General features: G+C 33.7%; 1 pseudogene; it reads right to left on the bottom strand.

The window, feature by feature from the left end:
- Positions 1-143: 143 nt before the first annotated feature.
- Positions 144-14,357, bottom strand: LOC120133985 (annotated as a pseudogene).
- Between the last annotated feature and the right edge of the window lie 1,096 nt (positions 14,358-15,453).

Here is a 15,453-nt window from a genome sequence, read left to right as displayed (position 1 = left end):
TTACAATAACTGATGACCGGTGGTTGGCAACATTAGCGGTTGTTGGTTGCCAAATTCTAGGGTTTGATGAAAAATATGACGAACAATAATGAAAAGAAGAATTTGGAAACAAACACTATTAGTTAATACCAAAATAGGCAACGGCAATTAATCTGAGGTTTATCATAATACAGACATTCAGCATTTCAAACGATAGAAAATGCTCAAACATTGTGGACATAAGTTATCTTCCTATTTGAAATTTGGGTATGCACTATAACAAACAAATCTCTCGCAATTTCTCTATGAAATCATTCCTGGTTACCGATAGAAATATGCAGCTAACAGCAACACAGCAAATATAGACCAACTACTAGCAGTTATAATAAGTTGGCTTAATTGTACCTGGTGCTGTTCCTTCTGCCCCAGAACTTCTTTTTCACCTTGTCAAGTGCACCTTCTTCACTTCCTAGTTTATTCAATACCACTTTTGTTTCTCGTAATCTCGCTGCATAATCCTTTTTCCATGTTTCAAACATATGCTTCAACCTTTGAAGTTCCCGATCCGGGTTCAGGCTTGCGTCTACCTGGCCTGATTTTACTTCCACCAAGAACTTTGCATCGTCACCGAAAACTTGACTCCTCTGCTCGAATTCCTCTGCCAACCGGCTTATAACACTCAAACCTGTACTCATTGGTCTCAATCCATTGCTCTCGGGGACCTTAAGGTTGCTTCCTGCATCCCAGCAGTATTCTCTATCGTCACTTGTGTTAGCTGATGCATCTGAACTTCTCTCAGACTCGTCGACTGCTAGGCTCTTCTTTGCAATGGAGAGACTTGATTGTAGCGACCTCATTTGTTTCTGCCACACTTCTTCCATGGACTTCATTTTTAGCTCATATTCAGACCAACGGTTCTCATATTGTAGGAGTCGCTGGTGGAGGATGTCGTTTTTCTCTTCTTTCTCCCTCAGAACAGCCTCAGCTTTAAGAACTCGGCGCTGAAGTTCAGCAAGAAATGACTGACCAGCATTCATCTGATTCATTCACCTGTATTCTGCCACACTTCTCCATGGACTTCATTTTTAGCTCATATTCAGACCAACGGTTCTCATATTGTAGGAGTCGCTGGTGGAGGATGTCGTTTTCTCTTCTTTCTCCCTCAGAACAGCCTCAGCTTTAAGAACTCGGCGCTGAAGTTCAGCAAGAAATGATGACTTGACCAGCACTTCATCTGATTCATTCACCTGTATCAGAAATTATAGTGTCTCAACTCTCAAACAAATAATATAAAGATGAAAGCACATGTCTTCAAAGAAAAAGTTGAAATTTACTAAAAGCAATCAATTCTAACATGTAAGGTCCGGGGTAGAATAACAATCAAAAGTCAGCGACACAAACATTTAAAAGAAAGAATCAACAACAAAAATAGGATCGTATTAACAGTTAAAAACCAACGACAAAAATAGGATCATAGAACTTGATGACAGATTGGTCTGCAAACTATTTGGAATAACATTATTTATGATGTTATTTTGCAAGATTGGCCAATATTTTTCTGAGCATAGTGACTGAACTGCATAATGAAAAAATATGGCAGGGGACAAGAAGACTGGAGGGGCTTGAGATTCAATGCCAATTTCTGTTAGTGTTGGCATTTAATATTTCCAAGCATCATTATATGGTCTAAGATGCATTTTCAGTGGCATGATTTTTAAACACCGACTGTACAGAAGAAAGTATGTCTAACCTAAATCCGCTTTGTATATTACTCCTATATCTTTCCAATTTTAACAGCCAAATTTATCATATTCACGTATGGACTGCATTCAATTACATAAAACTTTAAATGTCTTCCAACAATCCCTTTTTAACTTTTTTATGAATTATAGAAGAAGGGCACTTTGATGTATTTATACTTGACATAAAAAAACTAGTGGTTGAAATACAAAAACATCTCCATCCTTAAATTGTCCCGACCGTGGCAACCAGAAGCCTGGGCCATTTCCAGTTCTGAAGATCAGTTTGAAGAAACACAAAGCAGTATATTGCTTTGCATGTTTATACTTAAAATTCAAGTAGAGAAAGAAAACCTAAATGCATACAAAGAAAACCTAAATGCATACCTGATTGAATCACAATCGATGCATCACTAATGTTCTTGAATGTTCTCTTAGCATGTCTGTCTTTTATCTGCTTTTGTATAATAACGGCAGCTCTATGTCTCTGCAGTAAGACTGCATATTCTTTCCTGGTTTTTTCTCCTCTGACAACTGCAGTAAGAGATTTAAGAAAATAAAGTTTTGAAAAATTCTTATTTTGCAATAAAAAAAGAAAACGGGAATACATGACTGTAGGGTGGTAATTCCTCTTTGAAGCTCCTTAAAGTGGCAGCGAGCTTGGTACCCTCTAAAGCAGCTTTGAGCACGTAAAATGCCATGAAGAGTGTTATTTCTTGTATCTTCAAGTATCCCAATCTGCATAAATAATATTATAACAATTTATCAAGATAAGAAGATAAATTTTGCAAATACATTTAATCTTTTTACTATCAGGAGATACACCATTGATAGCAATGTTTCCAGGCAAAATTCTTTGCGTACCTGCCCAGTACGGAAAAACAATTTTGTGTAGCCAGCTTGATACATCTCGGGCAAAATGTTAAATTGATGAAGAATTGCAACTGAAACACTAAGTGGATCTTGCGAGGCAGAATTTTCCGCTAGAAGAAAGCCATACCTGAGGAAAAGTGCAAACAAACCATCACCACCAATCAAAAACAGCCAAAACCCAAAAGATAAAAACGGAAAAGAACCAGATGCATAACACCTACATATTAACTCTCAAGCCACAAAAATAGAGAAACAAAATAAAAGTAAATGCTTCTGCCTTTGACAAAGAGAACAATTTCCTCTTCTATACCTTCTGGCAAACTTCTGATGGGACATTCTTGTGGGAAAGCCAAACCGTGATATACGAACAACCTCTAGGACTCCACAACATCTCAATTGCTGCAGAACAAGTCCTTGCTCATATGATCCAGGAGACTGAAAGTTGTTGGGCTTTATACAACGTATGAAATGTGGAGTAGTGCTCTCTAGACGTTGCATTAGTTGGAAGAGTTGACCCTGTACTATAGAGAGTAACATGAGAAAAGTAATAGAGGATAAATTAACCATTAACCGTAATATTCAAACAGAAATACACTTAAAATACTATATACACTACAATTTTTTTTGAAGGACAAATAACTAGCTTCTCAAAGACAATGTAAACAAAGAGATTGAAATCATTTATACACCAAACATGTAAACATGCTAAACCAATATTTCATCTGGCAATGGAGTAAGTTTACAGAAAAATAATACAAGAAACAGTAATCTAACAAGGATGATAAACACCACAATTATTAATCTTATACACCTCCCTAATCACTGGGATTGCCATTCCCTCCCGTCCATGGATGCTAGGTATTTTATATCTTAAGAAAAGGTAAAAAGATCAAATCTAACTTCTAGTAGAGAAAACTTTTAAAACAATTCATGAGATTCCTCCATTGAGCACAGATAGACTTCATACTAATATTAAAGAATCACCATAGGCAAAAGAAAAAGTACATATGCCAATAAGCAATGAAATTAGTCTTTCTATGACAGAAAATGAGAGTTAAGAGATTTATGTGTTAATTGAAAAGGTTTTAAAGGCAACACAATAAAAGGTGAATCTATGAGATTTAAATTTAGACCAACAAAACAGATGCAAGAATCAGATTTGAGACAATGGTCAACCCATCCCAAATTGATAAAGATTTCATTTAGTGTGGCTAGAAAGTTGACACAAGAAATAAAAGAGGACAAAAGAAACTTCAAAATAACATAAACAATGGCCAATTATGATTTAAGATGTGCATGAACCCTAGAGCAAGAATCAACAATTTTCACAAAAGCAACAAAATGACATAAGGTGGTCAAATAATGAATTGGTATACACAAGGATAAGGAGATCAAAACTATTTGTTGTCCATTACATCGAATGAACAGAAAAAATTACAAATCATTGGCACATATGTACTTGTGCTTCTAATTCAATGGAAGCTTCTTTCAAATATTCATGCTTATTACATCGTGAAGATTGATCATACTGATAGAAGTGAACACTTGAAATTTGGAAAGAACTTCACCTTAAATTTAGTTGCAACACTCAACTTTTGAGAATCTGCACCACCAGCCTTATGTAAAGGACCAACTACAGGCTTTTCAGATTGGTTAAGCATATTTGATGCAAATGCTTGAGGAAGGTGGCATGAACTTGAGGACAGTAGTTGAATTGAATCCCGGTGTAGTAAGTCTCTGTTCTTCTCTAAAAATCCAGTTGTGTCATATGTAACCTGCACTGGGACAAAGATGAATTGTAAAATTTGGCCAATTTTATCATTTTAATTATCATAATTATGATAATCACTATGTTAAAACCCATAGAGGAAAATCTAGTAAAAACTAAAAGTGACACATCTTTCTTCCACCACCAATATGTTGAACAATGAATAACTAAGAGACACGCAAATACCTTTGAAACACAAAAGAGGAATAATGAAATTGACAACCAACAAAAACAGTACCTCTCCGGCAAAATGAGAGACAGTGAAAGCTTTCTCTCGCTCTCCCCTAAAACAAGGATTCGAATTCAAATGCTGCTTCAGCTTGTTGGCAAAGGTGTAGTCTGTGCCATTAGGAAAAGTGGACTCCTCATTTAACAAAGACAATAATCCCAAAGGTTTCTGCATCAAATTTAAAACATAGGATTTGAAGCACATTTTTAAATTGATGCTGTAAAGAATAAAGATATCAGTACTAGAAGCACATCACTATTTCAGGCATGATGACGAACAACAAGATCAGACTAGCACTAAAAGCAATACAACCTCCACAAGACCATAAGGTAAGACATTTGTACAAAAGTACTTCATTATTTCCTAAACCATGCCCATACAAGAAAAGAATATCATGAAGTTGAAGCATTAAAATGAATCCCTTACCTTTTCAAAAAGATGAAGACAATCTTGGTTGTCATCAAAATCAACTTTTGTCCAATCAATTCCATCTTGAATATATTCCTAGAAGGGAAAAAGGATCAGTAATTGTGAAATTAACAGGTCTTGTTCGGATTAAATCACATTAATACCCTAATAAAACTGACTGGTGCAAATTGCAAAAGCAAAGCAACATATTATTATCTTCTATAAAAATATATATTCAAGAGTGTTTCTAGAGCAAGATGATATTTCAGCATTCTTCTCTGCATTAGTTCATGGTAGAGAAAGTTTATGCATGGCCTCACTTTGACTGCATACTTCAGTCATCATTAATTATGCAAAAAGGTAGTTTCAACCATCATCACTGAAGATTCAACATTTCATTTCTAGTTTACTACACTAACTCTTCCCTGCCAATGAATGTGCAAACAAAATTGTAATATTTGTCATTACTTCATACTAATTCATGATCCTTTATAGCCACTGTTCCATATTAGTTAGTCAGTGCAAAACATACTGAACCAAAAAGATTGAAGAAATCTATTAAGCTTCGGTCAGGTTCTAAATGCCATAACAACTCAGATCAATCAACTGAACTCTTAATCCAATCATCTGAAACATAAAACAAAGCTACCTCCTGCTCCAACTTGAATAAATGGCGATTAAAATGCTGCTGCAATCTTTCATTTGCATAATTAATGCAGAACTGCTCAAAACTATTTCTCTGAGAGAAGAAAAAAAGGTTGGTTGAATAACAAAAGAAATTCAGTTTGGATGTAAGAGGAACCATAGAGACATAAAGAGAGAATAAAGTCATTATTAAAACATACATCAAATGATTCAAAGCCATAAATATCAAGAATGCTGATAGATCTGCCTGTTAGCCTCTTGCCAACAGCAAGTGATTTGTTAATTTGCTCTACCAGCCACTCAAACAAACAAGCATAAATTGATTTAGCCAAGGCATCTCTTGTCTCAATTGCCTGAAAATGAAAGAATAATTTTATTATGAATTTAAATAAGTCTTACTATGAGAATATAGATAAACTCGCTTCAATTATAAAAGGTTAGAATCTAGGATAATCATCAGTCAGAGAGGTCCACAAACAATGGAGGACATGGTAGTGAACAACTTTAACTTTTGATACCTAATTAAGAATTAGAAGAAAGCGATTTAGAAACTTTGTTAAGCTACAGTGTCATGCATGAAGCACAAAGCTAAATGAAATAACAAAACTCGGCCAGTAGAATGAAAGAGTAAAATCTTGAAATTGTAGATGTCATGCTAATTTAGGGAAAGCATATACAGCGCTACTGCAAATCTGATCATTCAAGTTCAGCCATATTTGGTTAATTTGATACTTCAAAACATGACGGAGCAGTCATATCAAAATTAATTTCAATAATCATGGCATCAGTTCAGGGATTTCCTTCATATGAAGAGAGATATGGATATAAGGTAGAATAGAAAGAGCACAATACTTGGCACCAAAGCAATTCAAACCTTCTTCCAGCCAGCCAACAAACAGGCCATGATGAGGAAAAAAGATCACAGAAATGTTACTGAAAATTTAAACATGGAGAAATTCTAGATCTGAAGAAACCGTCTTTTACATTCTCTATCTTAAACTAAAATAGAATGCTTACACTTTTTATGACCTATAAGACAAATTATAGCATGGTATTTGTATGGAGAAGGATTCTTAGTTTATGACCTGTGAGAGTGTTAGGTTTTGGACAATATTATCATTACCAACTCGCATTTTACGAGTTGATAAAGCCAGACTAAGGTCTGCAGTGTCACATCCAATCAACTTGGCAACATTGATTAAACCTGAAAAGTAGATGTATATTCACAGATTAGATGCAGAAATGTTACTGAAAATTTAAACATGGAGAAATTCTAGATGAAGAAACCGTCTTTTACATTCTCTATCTTAAACTAAAATAGAATGCTTACACTTTTATGACCTATAAGACAAATTATAGCATGGTATTTGTATGGAGAAGGATTCTTAGTTTATGACCTGTGAGAGTGTTAGGTTTTGGACATATTATCATTACCAACTCGCATTTTACGAGTTGATAAAGCCAGACTAAGGTCTGCAGTGTCACATCCAATCAACTTGGCAACATTGATTAAACCTGAAAAGTAGATGTATATTCACAGATTAGATGGAGACCAATCAAAAGCAATATGAATAAAATAATGCAGACCAATTATAAGCGGAAACAGATGAGATAATACATAGGAAATGTAAGAAGGCATATAGGCAGCATTAAAACGGAAAGAGATGAGAAGCAAACACAACTGCCTAATACAAATAGAAACAAATAAAAAAGAGAAATCTAGTAAACAGGACATTAAACCTTGACCCTGACACAAAATATTGCCATAAAAATAAAATATCTAAAATCACTAAACTTTAGTTTGGATTTCACCTTTGCCTCTTTTCATTTTTCCATCTCCAAGTAAAGTTGGTTGTCAGAAAGAAGAGGAGATTGAGGGAGGAGGGTAGGGTAAAGGCTATATGGCCGAAGGGTCATGAGGTATAATAACAAAAAAGAAGAATTTATAAACATGAAACCAATCCACGCAGTAACAATCTTTTATTGTGGGTTATGGAAATTTCTTACTTTCATCTTCCACAGCTTCAACATGGTTTTCATTATCAATCATGGTGAATGACACATTTCCCAGCCACAGTACAGCAGAAAGCATTGCGAATACACTCTCTTGGTCTTCTTTGCTAACATGGACAACATCCAAAGCTTCCTAAAATAATACACAAATAGTATATGCCAATTACTTTCTCAATTTTAAAGTATGAACCATGAAAAACATAAATGATTCAGAGATGATATTCACGATAAACAAGCAAATACCTTAACAATGTGAAATTGTTCTGCATCATCAACCCCAGTAATAGAATAGCAATTACTCTGCTTCAAATATTTATACTCATTCACGTCCTTCAAATTTAGCTTCTCTGTAGGCCATAATTGAATGAACAAAGGCAAAGAACATAATTTAATAAGAAGATAGAACATGATTCTTCAAATAAGAAGATTAACGCAAAAAGCTAACAGCAAAAAAAGGAATACAACAACTAAACTAGTTATTATCTCATGGATACTTTTCAAATGCCACATTTAGGAGAGTCAAAACTCTAACATATACATTTTCAGGCCTTCGCAGTCGAAGCCTCTAATTTACAACTGGACATAAAAAAGCATACCCCAAGACAAACTCAAAGATGAATATAATCATAAGCAACCAAGCAACAAAAATTGAGTCCCTAATTGTTCCCAGGAGGAAGCACTTTAGATTAAAGAAAGATAAAGATAATAACAAACTCGCCTCGGAGAGCACGAGGAGCCCCAGCACAAAGCTGATAAAATATATGGTAAGACCTTTCTCCCTCTGCACATTGGACCACTCTAGACTGTTCATATAATAGATTAAATCAGAAACACGTATTTCAGAAAAATAATAGATCCAATGGCACATAGGAACAAGGTGGTGTAAAAATTACCTTCTCTAGTAGAACTGCCATGTGAAGAACAAATTCAAACTTGATGTTAGTCACTCATTTCACGAAGGAGAAATAAATATGCCCAAATAAATGAATGTCATTTCAGGATCTAGTAGTAAATGCACTTACAAGTTTGAATCTTGGCTCCAGATATTTTTCCAGTTTCACTAAAATGGATTTCAATCAACTTTCCCTGAAAAATATTAACCAAAATTATTAGTAGCTGAAATCTAATCAAATTTCAGTAAATTTAAATACTATGCAAAATGGTAAACCAAGGTAAACTTTGATAGCCATGAAAGAAAATGGAACATACAAAGCGGCTTGAGTTGTCATTTCTTAATGTTTTTGCATTCCCAAATGCCTCTAGGATAGGATTGGTCTTCAATATTTCATACTCTATTCCACTCCCACCACCAAGAACCGCCAAATATTGCATTGCTATTTTTGCTGTCTCAGTTTTTCCTGCTCCACTCTCACCGCTACAAGTAAATAGCAACAAAACCATTACATGCATGTACACATGTGATAAAAAACAAACAAAAGCTATAAAAAAATTCCAGAAACGTGCTCTGTGGTTATGATCAGATGTTTCATGATACAAATTATTAAAAATGTAATTTAAACTTATGAAATTTAAGGCTTTACAATTTACATTCCATATAAGGTATGTGCCAAACTGAATTAAAGTAGTACAGTTACCAAAAAGTAAAGAGATGCAAATCAATGAACAAAATATTACACATGCACAGATAAAAAATAGTCTATACAGAGATAAGTTAGACTAATCGAAAGTAGAAAAATAATGAGAATCTTCTTGAAACTTGCAAAAGGGAGAAAAAGAGGAAAGATCTGAATTCTACCCAGCATGGTTAAGTGCAACTGTACAAAAGACTTAGAAATTCGCGCACAAACTTAGACATGCTAAACATAGAATGAGTCAAAACTCAGAGCATCAACTTTAATAGGTGGCAATGATAGAGATAATTCTTCAATAACAGTGCTCCATTTTTATCTTAATTGTATCTCAACTCAATAGAAGTATTTGCTATAGAAAGAGTTGCATGCATGTTCAACAGGTCCTAAATTGTAACATTTCAAAAGCCGGGTCAGTGACTAAAATGTAAATTTTGGAAACTTTGTGCTCAATTCTGAAATAAGCTAAAAGTTTAGGGACTTAAGTAAAGGATTTTGGATTAAATAGTAAGATGGATTAACTAAAGGGGTAAAATGGTCTTTTCGTAGGAAAGATTTTTTTATCTTCCCTTTTTGAGTGATATAAACGTGGGAAATGTGAGAAAACATCCAGAGTTTTCTTCTCTTCTTCATTTTCTTCTTCACCGTGGAGCTCTTAAGAAAAGGTGAGTTGGTTTTCTTTTGGTTAATTCTTAAGAGTCAAGCATAGTTTTGGTTAATGAAGCACTAGGAAAGAGTATGAAATCAAAAAGAAGCATGGAAACTTAAAGAGTAATAAGTTATGGTTGATTTAAGTTAAGAAGTGGATAAGTGAATTTGTGAATAAGGATATATAAATAGATTTAAAAGTTGAATTTGACTTGTCATATGGAAGAGTAAGAAGTTATAAGTGTTAGAATTAATTTTGGATAACATGAAAAAATTGGTATGATTCTTGAATGCTATGTGGAGGAGTGGATTTTTAAGTAAAAAAGATATTGAATGAAAATTTATTGGTTTAAGTATGTGTATGAAAGTTAGGAATATTAAAGGGAGTGAAGTATGAAGTGTTGAGCTGAAAATGAAGTGATTTTCGAGCTCAAAATGTGATTTCTGGGCTAGGGGAATCGGTACCCATTCAAGGGGAACCGATACCCCCTCAAACGAACCAGAATTTACAGAATGTCATGGGGAACCGATACCCCCACATAAGGGAACCGATTCCCCCCTAAAGGAAGAAATGAATATTGGTTTATTAAGTTCGTTTAAGTTGTTAGTATCGAATTACAAGATGTAGGTATCTAATAATTGTCTTGAAAATGTACAATTATGTAGATATCGAACATGAACAAGTTCCAGAACGATTATCAAGTTAAGATTCGATCGAAAGAGCGGAAATCATAAAAGTGGATTGGAACTTAGTGAGACCAATGTGAGTGCATATTATTAGGTTGTGCATATTATTATATGGAAATTAGACTTGTGATAAGTCTGTTTCCAATATTTTATGTTTGCATGAATAGAAGCATGATTAAGTTTGTATTATATGTATATGCTTTGTTCATATTATATGTTATGAGGTGTAAATTTATATGATATGGGTTATATGGGAACAAAATATGTAACTATATGTGAACCTTATGAGCTGTGTGAATATGTGAAATAAGTTATAAAGGCACGAATCATGTATAATAGTAAATGTTGTATGTGATAACCATAGAAAGAAAATAAGTTAAGTGATCATGAACATGTAAATATATGTTTAGATGAAGATATAATAGCAAAACATAAATTACATGAGTCAAGTTATGGAAACTATATAATTTACTTATAGTATTAAATGAAAAGTGAGATAAACTAACTAGCATTGATTTATAGGACAATATGAAAATAGAATATCAATTAGGAGATCTGTACATAAATAATGATAATCATATGGGAGATAAGTTGTATGAGAAAGATTGATGTGCTTATATGAGCTATGATATAAAAATTACATGGTAAAGATCTATGAAGTCATAGGAAAAGGTTATAAGAGTAACGTAAACTTGAATTAAGAGAATATAAGAAATTTGTATATAAATGAATTTATATAAGTGATATATGTTAGTATGCTACAATATATGTTATAGAATCTATGTAAGCATAAGAGAACAAAATATGAGCTAGAGGTTATGAATATAAATGATGATATGATTATGTACAATAAATTAAGGAATTATGATCTAGGTGTTTACATGTCTATAAAAAGATATAAGAACAATATACATAAGCTACGAAATAGGAACTGTGGGATTTTAGTGCTATATAACATTATCTATGTGATTAAGTACAAATGTGATATCCATATATGACAATGATTTGTGAAATTGTATGAAATGTGATATGATCTACGATAATAAATCATGTGAATTATATGGAAGTGATTTGTGTGTACATGTCTGATATGTCTTACATGATATGTATGATTTCACAAGAAATGACATGAGCTATGTGATTACATGATTATAAGAGATCAAACATGCGATAAGAGATGAGTGTTATGAATGTGTGAATATGAAATGACAGAGATAATAATGCCCATGTTATGTGTCATGAGAGCTAGGAGTATAGTTGGCATGCCAAGAGTCGAGGGTCTACGCGGTCCTTCGGGATATATATGTATTCCTTGGAACAGGTGTGATGTCTTTTGAGACACATACTTGATCCTTTGTATATGTATATGATTCTTAAGGAATTTTCTACGTGGTCCTTAGGGACATTTTATATGGCACTTCGGTGCAATTCTACGCGGCACTTCGATGCAATTCTACGTGGCACTTAGGTGCATTTATACGAGTTGTGGTGACAGCATTTGTGCACAATCTCTATAGACTCACATATCTATAGTTCTCACATGTGTACATGGGCTAATAAAGAAATAACAACAAACATATTACATGTGACTTGTATGCTTTTGTGCTATGGATTGTATTTATGATTTATATGATGACATGTGGATGGTATGATTAAATGAGTCAAATGATGGTTAAAATGCTAGAGATAAGAGGATATGTATTAAGTGTTATAAATGATAATAATAATAATAATAATGATAAGGAAATAAGTCTAATGATGGAAATGATGAGTATATGTGTGTATATGTTCTTACATGTAATGATATAGTGCCTATGTGCTATAGGAATTTGTTACATGAATAAAAGTATAAGTGATAGCAGTAATAGTTCATGCATGATTACAAGTTATAGTTTACATTATATGTATTTGCCTCACTAAGTTATAGACTTAGCGTGTGATTGTTTCACATGTAGGTTACAGAAGGGAGAAAAGAAGCTAAGAGGAGAAAGACAGGTCAGCATCTCCCTTACAAAATTTCAAATCAGAAAATAGATGATTTAAATGTGTTTGGTTATTTTGAATATAGTTGGCATGTACTAATTGATTTGAGTTGAATATGCTCTGATCGATTTTGATTATTTTGGTCGATTTATGCAAATAAACCGCTTTTATTGTAATGAAAGCTTTAAATTTTCTTTGAATTTTGTCAAGAGTCAAGGTTTGAAAAGTCAATATGACACCTCAGACTCATATTCGGGTCGGGTACGGGTTGAGGGTGTTACATAAAGTCCCAACATCTAAGAAGCAATGAAGTTTTTAAAGTATTTGATCCTTATCACCAAAGAAAGCAGAGATAAATAACAAAGTATCTTTAAATCCAAAGGAGGAACTGATTACTTCTATAGGCACACTATTGTATTCAACAATTGTCTACAGAAAGTGTTACAAGTTTTCCATTATTAAAATTAAAAAATAAGGCATCTGTATAGGATGCCCATAAAATAAAACTTGTGGAATCCATGTAAAACATGTTAACAGAGATTGTAAAAAAAGGAGAAAGAATACCAACCTTATGATGATAGATTGATTTACTTCATCTGCCAAAAAACAAAGAACCATATTAAAAACTTAAACTCCCGATAATAACAAAGTTGATAAAAATAAAAATCAAATCTAACAACTTTAAGAAACAGAAAGTACCTCGTGTCATTTCCCGGATTGCTGTTTCTGCAATTGCATAGACATGTGGACTCTCAATGGATTTACTCTTGTATGCTTCAATGTAATCATTGCCATATAACGGAACTTTCTTAAAAGGATTGATGGCAACCAAAACTGGTCCTGCTTTTGTCTAGATCGAGTATGATTATAATAATAACAGTGTTAGAGGAACACTTACCTTTAGGTGCATATTAGAAATTGATATAAAACAAGTTTGAGCTCTTACATATATCATATCTTGATTGTATCTATATTGGAGATTGAACAACACTGATGGCTCATTCAAGTAACTAAGTTGCATGAGATCATCCACGCCATCAAGGATATCAGGATTTGCAGGTATCAAACTATCAGAGTTCACCTTTAAAACCTACAATTGAAATACAAGTAAATTCATATCTACTTAATGTAGGAACTTATACTCCATGCTTTCTTAATATATGCTTACTTTCCCAGCAGGAAGCGAAATAACAGACTCCGTTCCTGAAGTTGATATCATTCTGCCCAGCTCCCAATTCCCATTTGGAAGTTGAAACCAAGACTGAACCTTCTGAAACAGCAAGATTAAGTCAGTCAGCAGTTCAGCATGAAATTTAACATAAGCATAGCAAAGTGTAGATCTTGTCGAAGCCAAGAGGGCTAACCTAATGTAAAACCAATAGCCATAAGTTACCTTTTTTGTAGCATAAGAAGTTATGTCACTCCACCTGTGTCCAATATTAGATTCTGATACTGAAGGCAATGGTGCTGTTGCGGAGTCCAAGTCCTCATTGCCCACAGAAGGCATGTTTTCAACCAGCTTAACATTCCCACTATATGGTGAATCCTCATTTCCCTGTTCAGTATCAGCAACACCATTTTCAACTCTGTCAACAGCCTTGGCCCCTGAATCACCATCTTTTTCAAGGGAACTCAACTTGATTACGCCATTGTTTCCCAAATTTATATCAGCGTATCCAATGCGATCAGAAGTCGGAGAACCCATGAACCTAAAATCAAAAGGCAAAGATTTAGTAAACCGGTGGGAAGGAGGAACCCCTGTTTTCTGTGACATCTTCTCTTTTGTGGTGCATAACTCTGAGTTTTGAGCTTTAAGAGGAATAAAAAGGCTTCCGATTAAGGTAAACTTTTTTTCAGTTTTCAGAAAAAAGTTCTATCTAGCTTTAATACAAGCCCACTTGAAGACATATCCAGGCAATACAAATGGTGGGGACCATTGTTTAAGATATAGACCCTAGTGCTCTTCAATCCTCAGTCACCATTAACAAGCTCAAAGCTTATAGGATGGTTAAAGCATCAACTATCACAGCTAGAATTTATTGTAATTAACCAGTTGGAAACATCGCAGCATCATAAAAGCCTTCAGCAAAGTTAAATCCTATCTAATATCAACATAAATTCCTTCAAATCTTAAATCAAAATCCTCAAGCTTCATGTAATTTCACCATTCCTTTACATAAACGGTCCTATCATTCGGTTGCTTAAAAATATAAAAATAATTTAAATATAAATAATAATGAAATAGATAATTAATGACAATTTCAAAGCCGTATTAAATAATTGTCAGAATTAGAAACATCCCTTCATTTCTCTATTTTCTCATGAAACAGATAAGTATTAAGCCTTAGAAAACAACAAACGACATGCCAAATCAAACGCGATCCAAGCTAGCAAGAAAATAGAAAATAAAAAGCAAAAATATCAAACTTTTCTTCACTTACCTGAAAAGAAAAATGAAAATGGTTACTTCAAATCCAGGTGAGCACTTCAAAGCGTTGATCTCTAAACCCTAGAAAATGCTCCACATTCCAAGTAATTAAAAGTACTAACGAAGAAACAGACTATAATGCCTGTAAAAGCCAAGTTTTATCCTTTTAAATAAAAGCCTTAAAAGGAAGTTCAGTGTATGTACTCTTTCAATAGAGTAGAAGGACAATGTACAGGTATGTTTGGCTTCTGAGAAAATGTAGAGAAAATTAAAAAAAAATAGAAGATTGGAAGGTAGAGAATTCAATTTTCCCTCAAAATTTTGAATTTTTGAGGTTTTTAATTACCGGATACCGACCGTACTTATATGAGGATTTTAACATTTTACGAATTTAATGTTAAAAAGACTATTTTGCCACTTATTTTCAAAATATTGCCGGCGGGGCTCTTCCTGATATTTATGTT

Source organism: Hibiscus syriacus, unplaced genomic scaffold (assembly GCF_006381635.1).
Source record: "Hibiscus syriacus cultivar Baekdansim isolate YM2019G1 unplaced genomic scaffold, ASM638163v2 tig00110597_pilon, whole genome shotgun sequence".
Taxonomy (NCBI): Eukaryota; Viridiplantae; Streptophyta; class Magnoliopsida; order Malvales; family Malvaceae; genus Hibiscus; species Hibiscus syriacus.
Note: the sequence above shows the minus strand (reverse complement) of the source record. Positions and strands in the feature narration are given on the sequence as shown.